This window comes from Pleurodeles waltl, chromosome 4_1, assembly GCF_031143425.1.
Source record: "Pleurodeles waltl isolate 20211129_DDA chromosome 4_1, aPleWal1.hap1.20221129, whole genome shotgun sequence".
NCBI lineage: Eukaryota > Metazoa > Chordata > Amphibia > Caudata > Salamandridae > Pleurodeles > Pleurodeles waltl.
Window position 1 is genome coordinate 41,916,749 of NC_090442.1, and position 15,804 is coordinate 41,932,552.

A 15,804-nucleotide genomic window follows, 5' to 3' on the forward strand; every position below is an offset into this window, starting at 1 on the left:
ATGTAAAGATAAGTTGGGTGCTGTGTGAAAAAGACTCAGCCACGAAGGGACTCGAAACCTCAATCTTCTGATCCGAAGTCAGACACCTTATCCATTAGGCCACATGGTCACTGACAGCAATATGTTTGGGTGTTTAGGGTTTGGTGTATGATTGGATGTGGAACATATCAATTACAGCTGCGCAGGACAGGATCCTATACCGTTCTTCATCTTCTTTCCATCAAAGGAGTTTTTTCAAACAATATCTAGATAATTTCCAAAGTTTCATATCTTATGATGTGCTTTTTTGCCGTTAATCCTCCTTTCTTCTTTTATTGAATACTCTGTTTTATGCTGCAATGGTATTTTTGGATTATTTGAAAAAAGAATGAAACTACTTTGACAGTAGTTCAGACTTCCCATTTCTTGACTTGCTAATTTGCTCCCTGAATTAGCTTATACAAGTGACATGAACAGGGCCTTGACCTAAGCACGTACCTGAAAGCCTGTCACCACCTCTAGAAATAAAATTCACAGCAGCTCAAAACATTCATTTTGAAAGAGAATATTTCAAGTGAGTCCAAGTTTAATTTCAATAAAGAAAGCTGAATAAAATGACACGCTGCACATTTGGGTAACCAGCATGACTCTTTTCAGTGAAGAAGTGGAATGGTTCTGTTGCAATATACTATCACCCTGGCAAGCTGCTACGAGGAAGAGTAAAGAATATGATTAGGTTTCAGCAAAAATGTATTAGTTCAGGGTGTGCACCTCAGATAGACTTAAACTTACAAACCCTGGTCTGTGAAAGTAGTGCCCTATCCATTGCGGCATTGAGGGTAATCTGCAAGACAGAGTTCCAAAATCATCCTTTTATCTCAGTTCATGGCCACATACAGTATTTCTGCAGTCATTCGTTTCACTTTTCTGTCTTTAATTAAACTGACCATTTTAAACCTCCGGCACCCACCACTTCAATCTTACCGTTTTTGTGCTATCATAGGGCCTTGGAACTTTTGGCAAGTGGACAGAAGCAGTCAGAGAACCACATCACAATACATACTCCTTTGCCTGATACCTTTCACAATAAAACTGCTCTTGGAAAAAGACGTTAACCGGTCCTTGCTCTCAGACAGACACAGAAAGCCTATCACCACCTCTACGAACATATTTCAATCAAACCAATATATATCATTCAACAATTATGCCTCTGTATCAATATAACTACAACTCGAGACAGAAAGGAATTTAAAAAACAATCTGCCCATTTGAATAACCAGCATAGTTTTAAGGACGTACAAATTGGAATGTGGCAATTTCAGAGTTCCTCATTCATAAGAAGTCTGTGAGATAGTATCTCAGAAAGATCTCAAGTATGTAGCAAAAATGGTTGTAAGGGTGATTTTTACCACACAATTGCAACTAGGTGCCTCAATCTGAAAGAGACCAGTCCTTGACAGATTACACAACTGGGGCAACAGCAAAGGCAGCAATTGTGTCAATCCTTTATGATTCTTCTAGAGTACTATACTTTTTCTGAGGGACAATTTGCATTATTCCTGGAGAAAATCATAGAGCTTCTACCCATGCATAGTTTCTGCTTTCTGCACGCACACACTCCCTGCACTGAATCTACCCACAGTTCTGTTCAGAATGATTGTGCCATGTCATATTGTTGTATACGTATTGCATATCCAAAGCATTTATGAAGAGGTACTTTGGTATGGCAGAAAGACAGAAAAGTAGCAATGCTGAAGGTATAACATGAATGATTGTGCAGTTTGCATTGGGCTTTCTTAATGAGTGAGAGTGAAATGAGTATTGTAAGAGTGTATTTCCAGTTTGTATGTAAAGATAAGTTGGGTGCTGTGAGAAAAAGACTCAACCCCTCAATCTTCTGATCCGAAGTCAGACGCCTTATCCATTAGGCCATATCGTCATTGACTGCAATATGTTTGGGTGTTTAGGGTTAGGTGGTATGAATGGATGTGGAACATATCAATTACAGGTGCGCAGGACAGGATCCCATACCGTTCTTCATCTTCTTTCCATCAAAGGAGTTTTTTCAAACAATATCTAGATAATTTCCAAAGTTTAATATCTCATGCTGTGCTTTTTTGCCGTTAATCCTCCTTTCTTCTTTTATTGAATACTCAGTTTTCTGCTGCAATGGTATTTTTGGATTATTTGAAAAGAGAATGAAACTGCTTTGACAGTAGTTCAGACTTCCCATTTCTTGACTTGCTAATTTGCTCCCTGAATTAGCTTATACAATTGACATGAACAGGGCCTTGACCTAAGCACGTACCTGAAAGCCTGTCACCACCTCTAGAAATAAAATTCACAGCAGCTCAAAACATTCATTTTGAAAGAGAATATTTCAAGTGAGTCCAAGGTTAATTTCAATAAAGAAAGTTGTATAAAATGACACGCTGCACATTTGGGTAACCAGCATGACTCTTTTCAATGAAGAAGTGGAAGGGTTCTGTTGCAATATACTATCACCCTGGCAAGCTGCTACGAGGAAGAGTAAACAATATGATTAGGTTTCAGCAAAAATGTATTAGTTCAGGGTGTGCACCTCAGATAGACTTAAAATTACACACCCTGGTCTGTGAGAGTAGTGCCCTATCCATTGCGGCATTGAGGGTAATCTGCAAGACAGAGTTCCAAAATCATCCTTTCATCTCAGTTCATGGCCACATACAGTATTTCTGCAGTCATTCGTTTCACTTTTCTGTCTTTAATTAAACTGAACATTTTAAACCTCCGGCACCCACCACTTCAATCTTACCGTTTTTGTGCTATCATAGGGCCTTGGAACTTTTGGCAAGTGGACAGAAGCAGTCAGAGAACCACATCACAATACATACTCCTTTGCCTGATACCTTTCACAACAAATTGCTCTTGGAAAAAGACGTTAACCGGTAATTGCTCTCAGACAGACACAGAAAGCCTATCACCACCTCTACGAACATATTTCAATCAAACCAATATATATCATTCAACAATTATGCCTCTGTATCAATATAACTACAACTCGAGACAGAAAGGAATTTAAAAAACAATCTGCCCATTTGAATAACCAGCAGAGTTTTAAGGACGTACAAATTGGAATGTGACAATTTCAGAGTTCCTCATTCATAAGAAGTCTGTGAGATAGTATCTCAGAAAGATCTCAAGTTTATAGCAAAAATGGTTGTAAGGGTGATTTTTACCACACAATTGCAACTAGGTGCCTCAATCTGCAAGAGACCAGTCCTTTACAGATTACACAACTGGGGCAACAGTAAAGGCAGCAATTGTGTCAATCCTTTATGATTCTTCTCTAGTACTATACTTTTTCTGAGGGACAATTTGCTTTATTCCTGGAGAAAATCATAGAGCTTCTCCCCATGCATAGTTTCTGCTTTCTGCACGCACACACTTCCTGCACTGAATCTACCCACAGTTCTGTTCAGAATGATTGTGCCATGTCATATTGTTGTATACGTATTGCATATCCGTGGCATTTATGAAGAGGTACTTTGGTATGGCAGAAAGACAGAAAAGTAGCAATGCTGAAGGCATAACGTGACTGATTGTGCAGTTTGCATTGGGCTTTCTTAATGAGTGAGAGTGAAAGGAGTATTGTAAGAGTGTGTTTCCAGTTTGTATGTAAATATAAGTTGGGTGCTTTGAGAAAAAGACTCAACCATGAAGGGACTCGAACCTTCAATCTTCTGTTCCGAAGTCAGACACCTTATCCATTACGCCACATAGTCACTGACTGCATTATGTTTGGGTGTTTAGGGTTACGTGGTATGAATGGATGTGGAACATATCAATTACAGGTGCGCTGGACTGGATCCCATACCGTTCTTCATCTTCTTTCCATCAAAGGAGTTTTTTCAAACAATATCTAGATAATTTCCAAAGTTTCATATCTTATGCTGTGCTTTTTTGCCGTTAATTCTCCTTTCTTCTTTTATTGAATACTCTTTTTTATGCTGCAATGGTATTTTTGGATTATTTGAAAAGAGAATGAAACTGCTTTGACAGTAGTTCAGACTTCCCATTTCTTGACTTGCTAATTTGCTCCCTGAATTTACTTATACAAGTGACATGAACAGGGCCTTGACCTAAGCACGTACCTGAAAGCCTGTCACCACCTCTAGAAATAAAATTCACAGCAGCTCAAAACATTCATTTTGAAAGAGAATATTTCAAGTGAGTCCAAGTTTAATTTCAATAAAGAAAGCTGTATAAAATGACACGCTGCACATTTGGGTAACCAGCATGACTCTTTTCAGTGAAGAAGTGGAATGGTTCTGTTGCAATATACTACCACCCTGGCAAGCTGCTACGAGGAAGAGTAAACAATATGATTAGGTTTCAGCAAAAATGTATTAGTGCAGGGTGTGCACCTCAGATAGACTTAAACTTACACCCCCTGGTCTGTGAGAGTAGTGCCCTATCCATTGCGGCATTGAGGGTAATCTGCAAGACAGAGTTCCAAAATCATCCTTTCATCTCAGTTCATGGCCACATACAGTATTTCTGCAGTCATTCGTTTCACTTTTCTGTCTTTAATTAAACTGACCATTTTAAACCTCCGGCACCCACCACTTCAATCTTACCGTTTTTGTGCTATCATAGGGCCTTGGAACTTTTGGCAAGTGGACAGAAGCAGTCAGAGAACCACATCACAATACATACTCCTTTGCCTGATACCTTTCACAACAAATTGCTCTTGGAAAAAGACGTTAACTGGTCCTTGCTCTCAGACAGACACAGAAAGCCTATCACCACCTCTACGAACATATTTCAATTAAACCAATATATATCATTCAACAATTATGCCTCTGTATCAATATAACTACAACTCGAGACAGAAAGGAATTTAAAAAACAATCTGCCCATTTAAATAACCAGCAGAGTTTTAAGGACGTACAAATTGGAATGTGACAATTTCAGAGTTCCTCATTCATAAGAAGTCTGTGAGAAAGTATCTCAGAAAGATCTCAAGTTTATAGCAAAAATGGTTGTAAGGGTGATTTATACCACACAATTGCAACTAGGTGCCTCAATCTGCAAGAGACCAGTCCTTGACAGATTACACAATTGGGGCACCAGCAAAGGCAGCAATTGTGTCAATCCTTTATGATTCTTCGCCAGTACTATATTTTTTCTGAGGGACAATTTGCATTATTCCTGGAGAAAATCATAAAGTTTCTACGCATGCATAGTTTCTGCTTTCTGCACGCACACACTCCCTGCACTGCATCTACCCACAGTTCTGTTAAGAATGATTGTGCTGTGTCATATTGTTGCATACCCGTGGCATTTATGAAGAGGTACTTTGGTATGGCAGAAAGACAGAAAAGTAGCAATGCTGAAGGCATAACGTGACTGATTGTGCAGTTTGTATTGGGCTTTCTTAATGAGTGAGAGTGAAAAGAGTATTGTAAGAGTGTGCCTCCAGTTTGTATGTAAAGATAAGTTGGGTGCTGTGAGAAAAAGACTCAACCACGAAGGGACTCGAACCCTCAATCTTCTGATCCGAAGTCAGACGCCTTATCCATTAGGCCACATGGTCACTGACTGTACTATGTTTGGGTGTTTAGGGTTAGGTGTATGATTGGATGTGGAACACATCAATTACAGGTGCGCAGGACAGGATCCCATACCGTTCTTCATCTTCTTTCCATCAAAGGAGTTTTTTCAAACAATATCTAGATAATTTCCAAAGTTTCATATCTTATAATGTGCTTTTTTGCCGTTAATCCTCCTTTCTTCTTTTATTGAATACTCTGTTTTATGCTGCAATGGTATTTTTGGATTATGTGAAAAAAGAATGAAACTGCTTTGACAGTAGTTCAAACTTCCCATTTTTTGACTTGCTAATTTGCTCCCTGAATTAGCTTATACAAGTGACATGAACAGGGCCTTGACCTAAGCACGTACCTGAAAGCCGGTCACCACCTCTAGAAATAAAATTCACAGCAGCTCAAAACATTCATTTTGAAAGAGAATATTTCAAGTGAGTCCAAGTTTAATTTCAATAAAGAAAGCTGTATAAAATGACACGCTGCATATTTGGGTAACCAGCATGACTCTTTTCAGTGAAGAAGTGGAATGGTTCTGTTGCAATATACTATCACCCTGGCAAGCTGCTACGAGGAAGAGTAAACAATATGATTAGGTTTCAGCAAAAATGTATTAGTTCAGGGTGTGCACCTCAGATAGACTTAAACTTACACACCCTGGTCTGTGAGAGTAGTGCCCTATCCATTGTGGCATTGAGGGTAATCTGCAAGACAGAGTTCCAAAATCATCCTTTCATCTCAGTTCATGGCCACATACAGTATTTCTGCAGTCATTCGTTTCACTTTTCTGTCTTTAATTAAACTGACCATTTTAAACCTCCGGCACCCACCACTTCAATCTTACAGTTTTTGTGCTATCATAGGGCCCTGGAACTTTTGGCAAGTGGACAGAAGCAGTCAGAGAACCACATCACAATACATACTCCTTTGCCTGATACCTTTCACAACAAACTGCTCTTTGAAAAAGACGTTAACCGGTCCTTGCTCTCAGACAGACACAGAAAGCCTATCACCACCTCTACGAACATATTTCAATCAAACCAATATATATCATTCAACAATTATGCCTCTGTATCAATATAACTACAACTCGAGACAGAAAGGAATTTAAAAAACAATCTGCCCATTTGAATAACCAGCAGAGTTTTAAGGACGTACAAATTGGAATGTGACAATTTCAGAGTTCCTCATTCATAAGAAGTCTGTGAGATAGTATCTCAGAAATATCTCAAGTTTATAGCAAAAATGGTTGTAAGGGTGATGTTTACCACACAATTGCAACTAGGTGCCTCAATCTGCAAGAGACCAGTCCTAGACAGATTACACAACTGGGGCAACAGCAAAGGCAGCAATTGTGTCAATCCTTTATGATTCTTCTCTAGTACTATACTTTTTCTGAGGGACAATTTGCATTATTCCTGGAGAAAATCATAGAGCTTCTACCCATGCATAGTTTCTGCTTTCTGCACGCACACACTCCCTGCACTGAATCTACCCACAGTTCTGTTCGGAATGATTGTGCCATGTCATATTGTTGTATACGTATAGCATATCCGTAGCATTTATGAAGAGGTACTTTGGTATGGCAGAAAGACAGAAAAGTAGCAATGCTGAAGGCATAACGTGACTGATTGTGCAGTTTGCATTGGGCTTTCTTAATGAGTATTGTAAGAGTGTGTTTCCAGTTTGCATGTAAAGATAAGTTGGGTGCTGTGAGAGAAAGACTCAACCATGAAGGGACTCGAACCCTCAATCTTCTGATCCGAAGTCAGACGCCTTATCCATTAGGCCACATGGTCACTGACTGCAATATGTTTGGGTGTTTAGGGTTAGGTGGTATAAATGGATGTGGAACATATCAATTACAGGTGCGCAGGACAGGATCCCATACCGTTCTTCATCTTCTTTCCATCAAAGGAGTTTTTTCAAACAATATCTAGATAATTTCCAAAGTTTCATATCTTATGATGTGCTTTTTTGCCGTTAATCCTCCTTTCTTCTTTTATTGAATACTCTGTTTTATGCTGCAATGGTATTTTTGGATTATTTGAAAAGAGAATGAAACTGCTTTGACAGTAGGTCAGACTTCCCATTTCTTGACTTGCTAATTTGCTCCCTGAATTAGCTTATACAATTGACATGAACAGGGCCTTGACCTAAGCACGTACCTGAAAGCCTGTCACCACCTCTAGAAATAAAATTCACAGCAGCTCAAAACATTCATTTTGAAAGAGAATATTTCAAGTGAGTCCAAGTTTAATTTCAATAAAGAAAGCTGTATAAAATGACACGCTGCACATTTGGGTAACCAGCATGACTTTTTTCAGTGAAGAAGTGGAATAGTTCTGTTGCAATATACTATCACCCTGGCAAGCTGCTACGAGGAAGTGTAAACAATATGATTAGGATTCAGCAAAAATGTATTAGTTCAGGGTGTGCACCTCAGATAGACTTAAACTTACAAACACTGGTCTGTGAGAGTAGTGCCCTATCCATTGCAGTATTGACGGTAATCTGCAAGACAGAGTTTCAAAATCATCCTTTCATCTCAGTTCATGGCCACATACAGTATTTCTGCAGTCATTCGTTTCACTTTTCTGTCTTTAATTAAACTGACCATTTTAAGCCTCCGGCACCCACCACTTCAATCTTACGGTTTTTGTGCTATCATAGGGCCTTGGAACTTTTGGCAAGTGGACAGAAGCAGTCAGAGAACCACTTCACAATACATACTCCTTTGCCTGATACCTTTCTCAACAAACTGCTCTTGGAAAAAGACATTAACCGGTCCTTGCTCTCAGACAGACACAGAAAGCCTATCACCACCTCTACGAACATATTTCAATCAAACCAATATATATCATTCAACAATTATGCCTCTGTATCAATATAACTACAACTCGAGACGGAAAGGAATTTAAAAAACAATCTGCCCATTTATATAACCAGCAGAGTTTTAAGGACGTACAAATTGGAATGTGACAATTTCAGAGTTCCTCATTCATATGAAGTCTGTGAGATAGTATCTCAGAAAGATCTCAAGTTTATAGAAAAAATGGTTGTAAGGGTGATTTTTACCACACAATTGCAACTAAGTGCCTCAATCTGCAAGAGACCAGTCCTTGACAGATTACACAACTGGGGCAACAGCAAAGGCAGCAATTGTGTCAATCCTTTATGATTCTTCTCTAGTACTATACTTTTTCTGAGGGACAATTTGCATTATTCCTGGAGAAAATCATAGAGCTTCTACCCATGCATAGTTTCTGCTTTCTGCACGCACACACTCCCGGCACTGAATCTACCCACATTTCTGTTCGGAATGATTGTGCCATGTTATATTGTTGTATACGTATTGCATATCCGTAGCATTTATGAAGAGGTACTTTGGTATGGCAGAAAGACAGAAAAGTAGCAATGCGGAAGGCATAACGTGACTGTTTGTGCAGTTTGCATTGGGCTTTCTTAATAAGTGAGAGTGAAAGGAGTATTGTAAGAGTGTGTTTCCAGTTTGTATGTAAAGATCAGTTGGGTTCTGTGAGAAATAGACTCAACCATGAAGGGACTCGAACCCTCTATTTTCTGATCCGAAGTCAGACTCCTTATCCATTAGGCCACATGGTCACTGACTGCAATATGTTTGGGTGTTTAGGGTTAGGTGGTATGAATGGATGTGGAACATATAAATTACAGGTTCGCAGGACAGGATCCCATACCGTTCTTCATCTTCTTTCCATCAAAGGAGTTTTTTCAAACAATATCTAGATAATTTCCAAAGTTTCATATCTTATGATGTGCTTTTTTGCCGTTAATCCTCCTTTCTTCTTTTATTGAATACTCTGTTTTATGCTGCAATGGTATTTTTGGATTATTTGAAAAGAGAATGAAACTGCTTTGACAGTAGTTCAGACTTCCCATTTCTTGACTTGCTAATTTGCTCCCTGAATTAGCTTATACAAGTGACATGAACAGGGCCTTGACCTAAGCACGTACCTGAAAGCCTGTCACCACCTCTAGAAATAAAATTCACAGCAGCTCAAAACATTCATTTTGAAAGAGAATATTTCAAGTGAGTCCAAGTTTAATTTCAATAAAGAAAGTTGTATAAAATGACACGCTGCACATTTGGGTAACCAGCATGACTCTTTTCAATGAAGAAGTGGAATGGTTCTGTTGCAATATACTATCACCCTGGCAAGCTGCTACGAGGAAGAGTAAACAATATGATTAGGTTTCAGCAAAAATGTATTAGTTCAGGGTGTGCACCTCAGATAGACTTAAACTTACACACCCTGGTCTGTGAGAGTAGTGCCCTATCCATTGCGGCATTGAGGGTAATCTGCAAGACAGAGTTCCAAAATCATTCTTTCATCTCAGTTCATGGCCACATACAGTATTTCTGCAGTCATTCGTTTCACTTTTCTGTCTTTAATTAAACTGACCATTTTAAACCTCCGGCACCCACCACTTCAATCTTACCGTTTTTGTGCTATCATAGGGCCTTGGAACTTTTGGCAAGTGGACAGAAGCAGTCAGAGAACCACATCACAATACATACTCCTTTGCCTGATACCTTTCACAACAAATTGCTCTTGGAAAAAGACGTTAACCGGTCCTTGCTCTCAGACAGACACAGAAAGCCTATCACCACCTCTACGAAAATATTTCAATCAAACCAATATATATCATTCAACAATTATGCCTCTGTATCAATATAACTACAACTCGAGACAGAAAGGAATTTAAAAAACAATCTGCCCATTTGAATAACCAGCAGAGTTTTAAGGACGTACAAATTGGAATGTGACAATTTCAGAGTTCCTCATTCATAATAAGTCTGTGAGATAGTATCTCAGAAAGATCTCAAGTTTATAGCAAAAATGGTTGTAAGGGTGATTTTTACCACACAATTGCAACTAGGTGCCTCAATCTGCAAGAGACCAGTCTTTGACAGATTACACAACTGGGGCAACAGCAAAGGCAGCAATTGTGTCAATCCTTTATGATTCTTCTCTAGTACTATACTTTTTCTGAGGGACAATTTGCATTATTCCCGGAGAAAATCATAGAGCTTCTACCCATGCATAGTTTCTGCTTTCTGCACGCACACACTCCCTGCACTGAATCTACCCACAGTTCTGTTCAGAATGATTGTGCCATGTCATATTGTTGTATACGTATTGCATATCCGTGGCATTTATGAAGAGGTACTTTGGTATGGCAGAAAGACAGAAAAGTAGCAATGCTGAAGGCATAACGTGACTGATTGTGCAGTTTGCATTGGGCTTTCTTAATGAGTGAGAGTGAAAGGAGTATTGTAACTGTGTGTTTCCAGTTTGTATGTAAATATAAGTTGGGTGCTTTGAGAAAAAGACTCAACCATGAAGGGACTCGAACCCTCAATCTTCTGATCCGAAGTCAGACACCTTATCCATTAGGCCACATGGTGACTGACTGCATTATGTTTGGGTGTTTAGGGTTAGGTGGTATGAATGGATGTGGAACATATCAATTACAGGTGCGCTGGACAGGATCCCATACCGTTCTTCATCTTCTTTCCATCAAAGGAGTTTTTTCAAACAATATCTAGATAATTTCCAAAGTTTCATATCTTATGCTGTGCTTTTTTGCCGTTAATTCTCCTTTCTTCTTTTATTGAATACTCTGTTTTATGCTGCAAAGGTATTTTTTGATTATTTGAAAAGAGAATGAAACTGCTTTGACAGTAGTTCAGACTTCCCATTTCTTGACTTGCTAATTTGCTCCCTGAATTTACTTATACAAGTGACATGAACAGGGCCTTGACCTAAGCACGTACCTGAAAGCCTGTCACCACCTCTAGAAATAAAATTCACAGCAGCTCAAAACATTTATTTTGAAAGAGAATATTTCAAGTGAGTCCAAGTTTAATTTCAATAAAGAAAGCTGTATGAAATGACACGCTGCACATTTGGGTAACCAGCATGACTCTTTTCAGTGAAGAAGTGGAATGGTTCTGTTGCAATATACTACCACCCTGGCAAGCTGCTACGAGGAAGAGTAAACAATATGATTAGGTTTCAGCAAAAATGTATTAGTTCAGGGTGTGCACCTCAGATAGACTTAAACTTACACCCCCTGGTCTGTGAGAGTAGTGCCCTATCCATTGCGGCATTGAGGGTAATCTGCAAGACAGAGTTCCAAAATCATCCTTTCATCTCAGTTCATGGCCACATACAGTATTTCTGCAGTCATTCGTTTCACTTTTCTGTCTTTAATTAAACTGACCATTTTAAACCTCCGGCACCCACCACTTCAATCTTACCGTTTTTGTGCTATCATAGGGCCTTGGAACTTTTGGCAAGTGGACAGAAGCAGTCAGAGAACCACATCACAATACATACTCCTTTGCCTGATACCTTTCACATCAAATTGCTCTTGGAAAAAGACGTTAACCGGTCCTTGCTCTCAGACAGACACAGAAAGCCTATCACCACCTCTACGAACATATTTCAATTAAACCAATATATATCATTCAACAATTATGCCTCTGTGTGAATATAACTACAACTCGAGACAGAAAGGAATTTAAAAAACAATCTGCCCATTTGAATAACCAGCAGAGTTTTAAGGACGTACAAATTGGAATGTGACAATTTCAGAGTTCCTCATTCATAAGAAGTCTGTGAGATAGTATCTCAGAAAGATCTCAAGTTTATAGCAAAAATGGTTGTAAGGGTGATTTATACCACACAATTGCAACTAGGTGCCTCAATCTGCAAGAGACCAGTCCTTGACAGATTACACAATTGGGGCACCAGCAAAGGCAGCAATTGAGTCAATCCTTTATGATTCTTCGCCAGTACTATATTTTTTCTGAGGGACAATTTGCATTATTCCTGGAGAAAATCATAGAGTTTCTACGCATGCATAGTTTCTCCTTTCTGCACGCACACACTCCCTGCACTGCATCTACCCACAGTTCTGTTAAGAATGATTGTGCTGTGTCATATTGTTGCATACGTATTGCATATCCTTGTCATTTATGAAGAGGTACTTTGGTATGGCAGAAAGACAGAAAAGTAGCAATGCTGAAGGCATAACGTGACTGATTGTGCAGTTTGTATTGGGCTTTCTTAATGAGTGAGAGTGAAAGGAGTATTGTAAGGGTGTGCCTCCAGTTTGTATGTAAAGATAAGTTGGGTGCTGTGAGAAAAAGACTCAACCACGAAGGGACTCGAACCCTCAATCTTCTGATCCGAATTCAGACACCTTATCCATTAGGCCACATGGTCACTGACTGCATTATGTTTGGGTGTTTAGGGTTAGGTGGTATGAATGGATGTGGAACATATCAATTACAGGTGCGCTGGACAGGATCCCATACCGTTCTTCATCTTCTTTCCATCAAAGGAGTTTTTTCAAACAATATCTAGATAATTTCCAAAGTTTCATATCTTATGATGTGCTTTTTTGCCGTTAATTCTCCTTTCTTCTTTTATTGAATACTCTGTTTTATGCTGCAATGGTATTTTTGGATTATTTGAAAAGAGAATGAAACTGCTTTGACAGTAGTTCAGACTTCCCATTTCTTGACTTGCTAATTTGCTCCCTGAATTTACTTATACAAGTGACATGAACAGGGCCTTGACCTAAGCACGTACCTGAAAGCCTGTCACCACCTCTAGAAATAAAATTCCCAGCAGCTCAAAACATTCATTTTGAAAGAGAATATTTAAAGTGAGTCCAAGTTTAATTTCAATAAAGAAAGCTGTATGAAATGACACGCTGCACATTTGGGTAACCAGCATGACTCTTTTCAGTGAAGAAGTGGAATGGTTCTGTTGCAATATACTACCACCCTGGCAAGCTGCTACGAGGAAGAGTAAACAATATGATTAGGTTTCAGCAAAAATGTATTAGTTCAGGGTGTGCACCTCAGATAGATTTAAACTTACACCCCCTGGTCTGTGAGAGTAGTGCCCTATCCATTGCGGCATTGAGGGTAATCTGCAAGACAGAGTTCCAAAATCATCCTTTCATCTCATTTCATGGCCACATACAGTATTTCTGCAGTCATTCGTTTCACTTTTCTGTCTTTAATTAAACTGACCATTTTAAACCTCCGGCACCCACCACTTCAATCTTACCGTTTTTGTGCTATCATAGGGCCTTGGAACTTTTGGCAAGTGGACAGAAGCAGTCAGAGAACCACATCACAATACATACTCCTTTGCCTGATACCTTTCACAACAAACTGATCTTGGAAAAAGACGTTAACCGGTCCTTGCTCTCAGACAGACACAGAAAGCCTATCACCACCTCTACGTACATATTTCAATCAAACCAATATAAATCATTCAACAATTATGCCTCTGTATCAATATAACTACAACTCGAGACAGAAAGGAATTTAAAAAACAATCTGCCCATTTGAATAACCAGCATAGTTTTAAGGACGTACAAATTGGAATGTGACAATTTCAGAGTTCCTCATTCATAAGAAGTCTGTGAGATAGTATCTCAGAAAGATCTCAAGTTTATAGCAAAAATGGTTGTAAGGGTGATTTTTACCACACAATTGCAACTAAGTGCCTCAATCTGCAAGAGACCAGTCCTTGACAGATTACACAACTGGGGCAACAGCAAAGGCAGCAATTGTGTCAACCCTTTATGATTCTTCTCTAGTACTATACTTTTTCTGAGGGACAATTTGCATTATTCCTGGAGAAAATCATAGAGCTTCTACCCATGCATAGTTTCTGCTTTCTGCACGCACACACTCCCTGCACTGAATCTACCCACAGTTCTGTTAAGAATGATTGTGCCATGTCATATTGTTGTATACGTATTGCATATCCGTAGCATTTATGAAGAGGTGCTTTGGTATGGCAGAAAGACAGAAAATTAGTAATGCTGAAGGCATAACGTGACTGATTGTGCAGTTTGCATTGGGCTTTCTTAATGAGTGAGAGTGAAAGGAGTATTGTAAGAGTGTGTTTTCAGTTTGTATGTAAGGATAAGTTGGGTGCTGTGAGAAAAAGACTCAACCACGAAGGGACTCAAACCCTCAATCTTCTGATCCGAAGTCAGACGCCTTATCCATTAGGCCACATGGTCACTGACTGCAATATGTTTGGGTGTTGAGGGTTAGGTGGTATGAATGGATGTGGAACATATAAATTACAGGTGCGCAGGACAGGATCCCATACCGTTCTTCATCTTCTTTCCATCAAAGGAGTTTTTTCAAACAATATCTAGATAATTTCCAAAGTTTCATATCTTATGATGTGCTTTTTTGCCCTTAATCCTTCTTTCTTCTTTTATTGAATACTCTGTTTTATGCTGCAATGGTATTTTTGGATTATTTGAAGAGAGAATGAAACTGCTTTGACAGTAGTTCAGACTTCCCATTTCTTGACTTGCTAATTTGCTCCCTTAATTAGCTTATACAAGTGACATGAACAGGGCCTTGACCTAAGCACGTACCTGAAAGCCTGTCACCACCTCTAGAAATAAAATTCACAGCAGCTCAAAACATTCATTTTGAAAGAGAATATTTCAAGTGAGTCCAAGTTTAATTTCAATAAAGAAAGCTGTATAAAATGGATCGCTGCACATTTGGGTAACCAGCATGACTCTTTTCAGTGAAGAAGTGGAATGGTTCTGTTGCAATATACTATCACCCTGGTAAGCTGCTACGAGGAAGAGTAAACAATATGATTAGGTTTCAGCAAAAATGTATTCGTTCAGGGTGTGCACCTCAGATAGACTTAAACTTACACACCCTGGTCTGTGAGACTAGTGCCCTATCCATTGCTGCATTGAGGGTAATCTGCAAGACAGAGTTCCAAAATCATCCTTTCATCTCAGTTCATGGCCACATACAGTATTTCTGCAGTCATACGTTTCACTTTTCTGTCTTTAATTAAACTGACCATTTTAAACCTCCGGCACCCACCACTTCAATCTTACCGTTTTTGTGCTATCATAGGGCCTTGGAACTTTTGGCAAGTGGACAGAAGCAGTCAGAGAACCACATCACAATACATACTCCTTTGCCTGATACCTTTCACAACAAACTGCTCTTGGAAAAAGACGTTAACCGGTCCTTGCTCTCAGACAGACACAGAAAGCCTATCACCACCTCTACGAACATATTTCAATCAAACCAATATATATAATTCAACAATTATGCCTCTGTATCAATATAACTACAACTCGAGACAGAAAGGAATTTAAAAAACAATCTGCCCAT

General features: G+C 39.1%; 4 non-coding genes across 4 annotated transcripts; all 4 read right to left on the bottom strand.

The window, feature by feature from the left end:
• Positions 1-5,484: 5,484 nt before the first annotated feature.
• TRNAR-UCG (transfer RNA arginine (anticodon UCG)) lies at positions 5,485-5,557 on the bottom strand. The gene has a single exon. It is a non-coding gene; the product is annotated as a tRNA-Arg (tRNA).
• Positions 5,558-7,293: 1,736 nt separating this feature from the next.
• Positions 7,294-7,366, bottom strand: TRNAR-UCG (transfer RNA arginine (anticodon UCG)). Its single transcript has one exon. It is a non-coding gene; the product is annotated as a tRNA-Arg (tRNA).
• A 3,576-nt stretch (positions 7,367-10,942) lies between these two features.
• Positions 10,943-11,016, bottom strand: TRNAR-UCG (transfer RNA arginine (anticodon UCG)). The gene has a single exon. It is a non-coding gene; the product is annotated as a tRNA-Arg (tRNA).
• A 3,577-nt stretch (positions 11,017-14,593) lies between these two features.
• Positions 14,594-14,666, bottom strand: TRNAR-UCG (transfer RNA arginine (anticodon UCG)). The gene has a single exon. It is a non-coding gene; the product is annotated as a tRNA-Arg (tRNA).
• Positions 14,667-15,804: the final 1,138 nt, after the last annotated feature.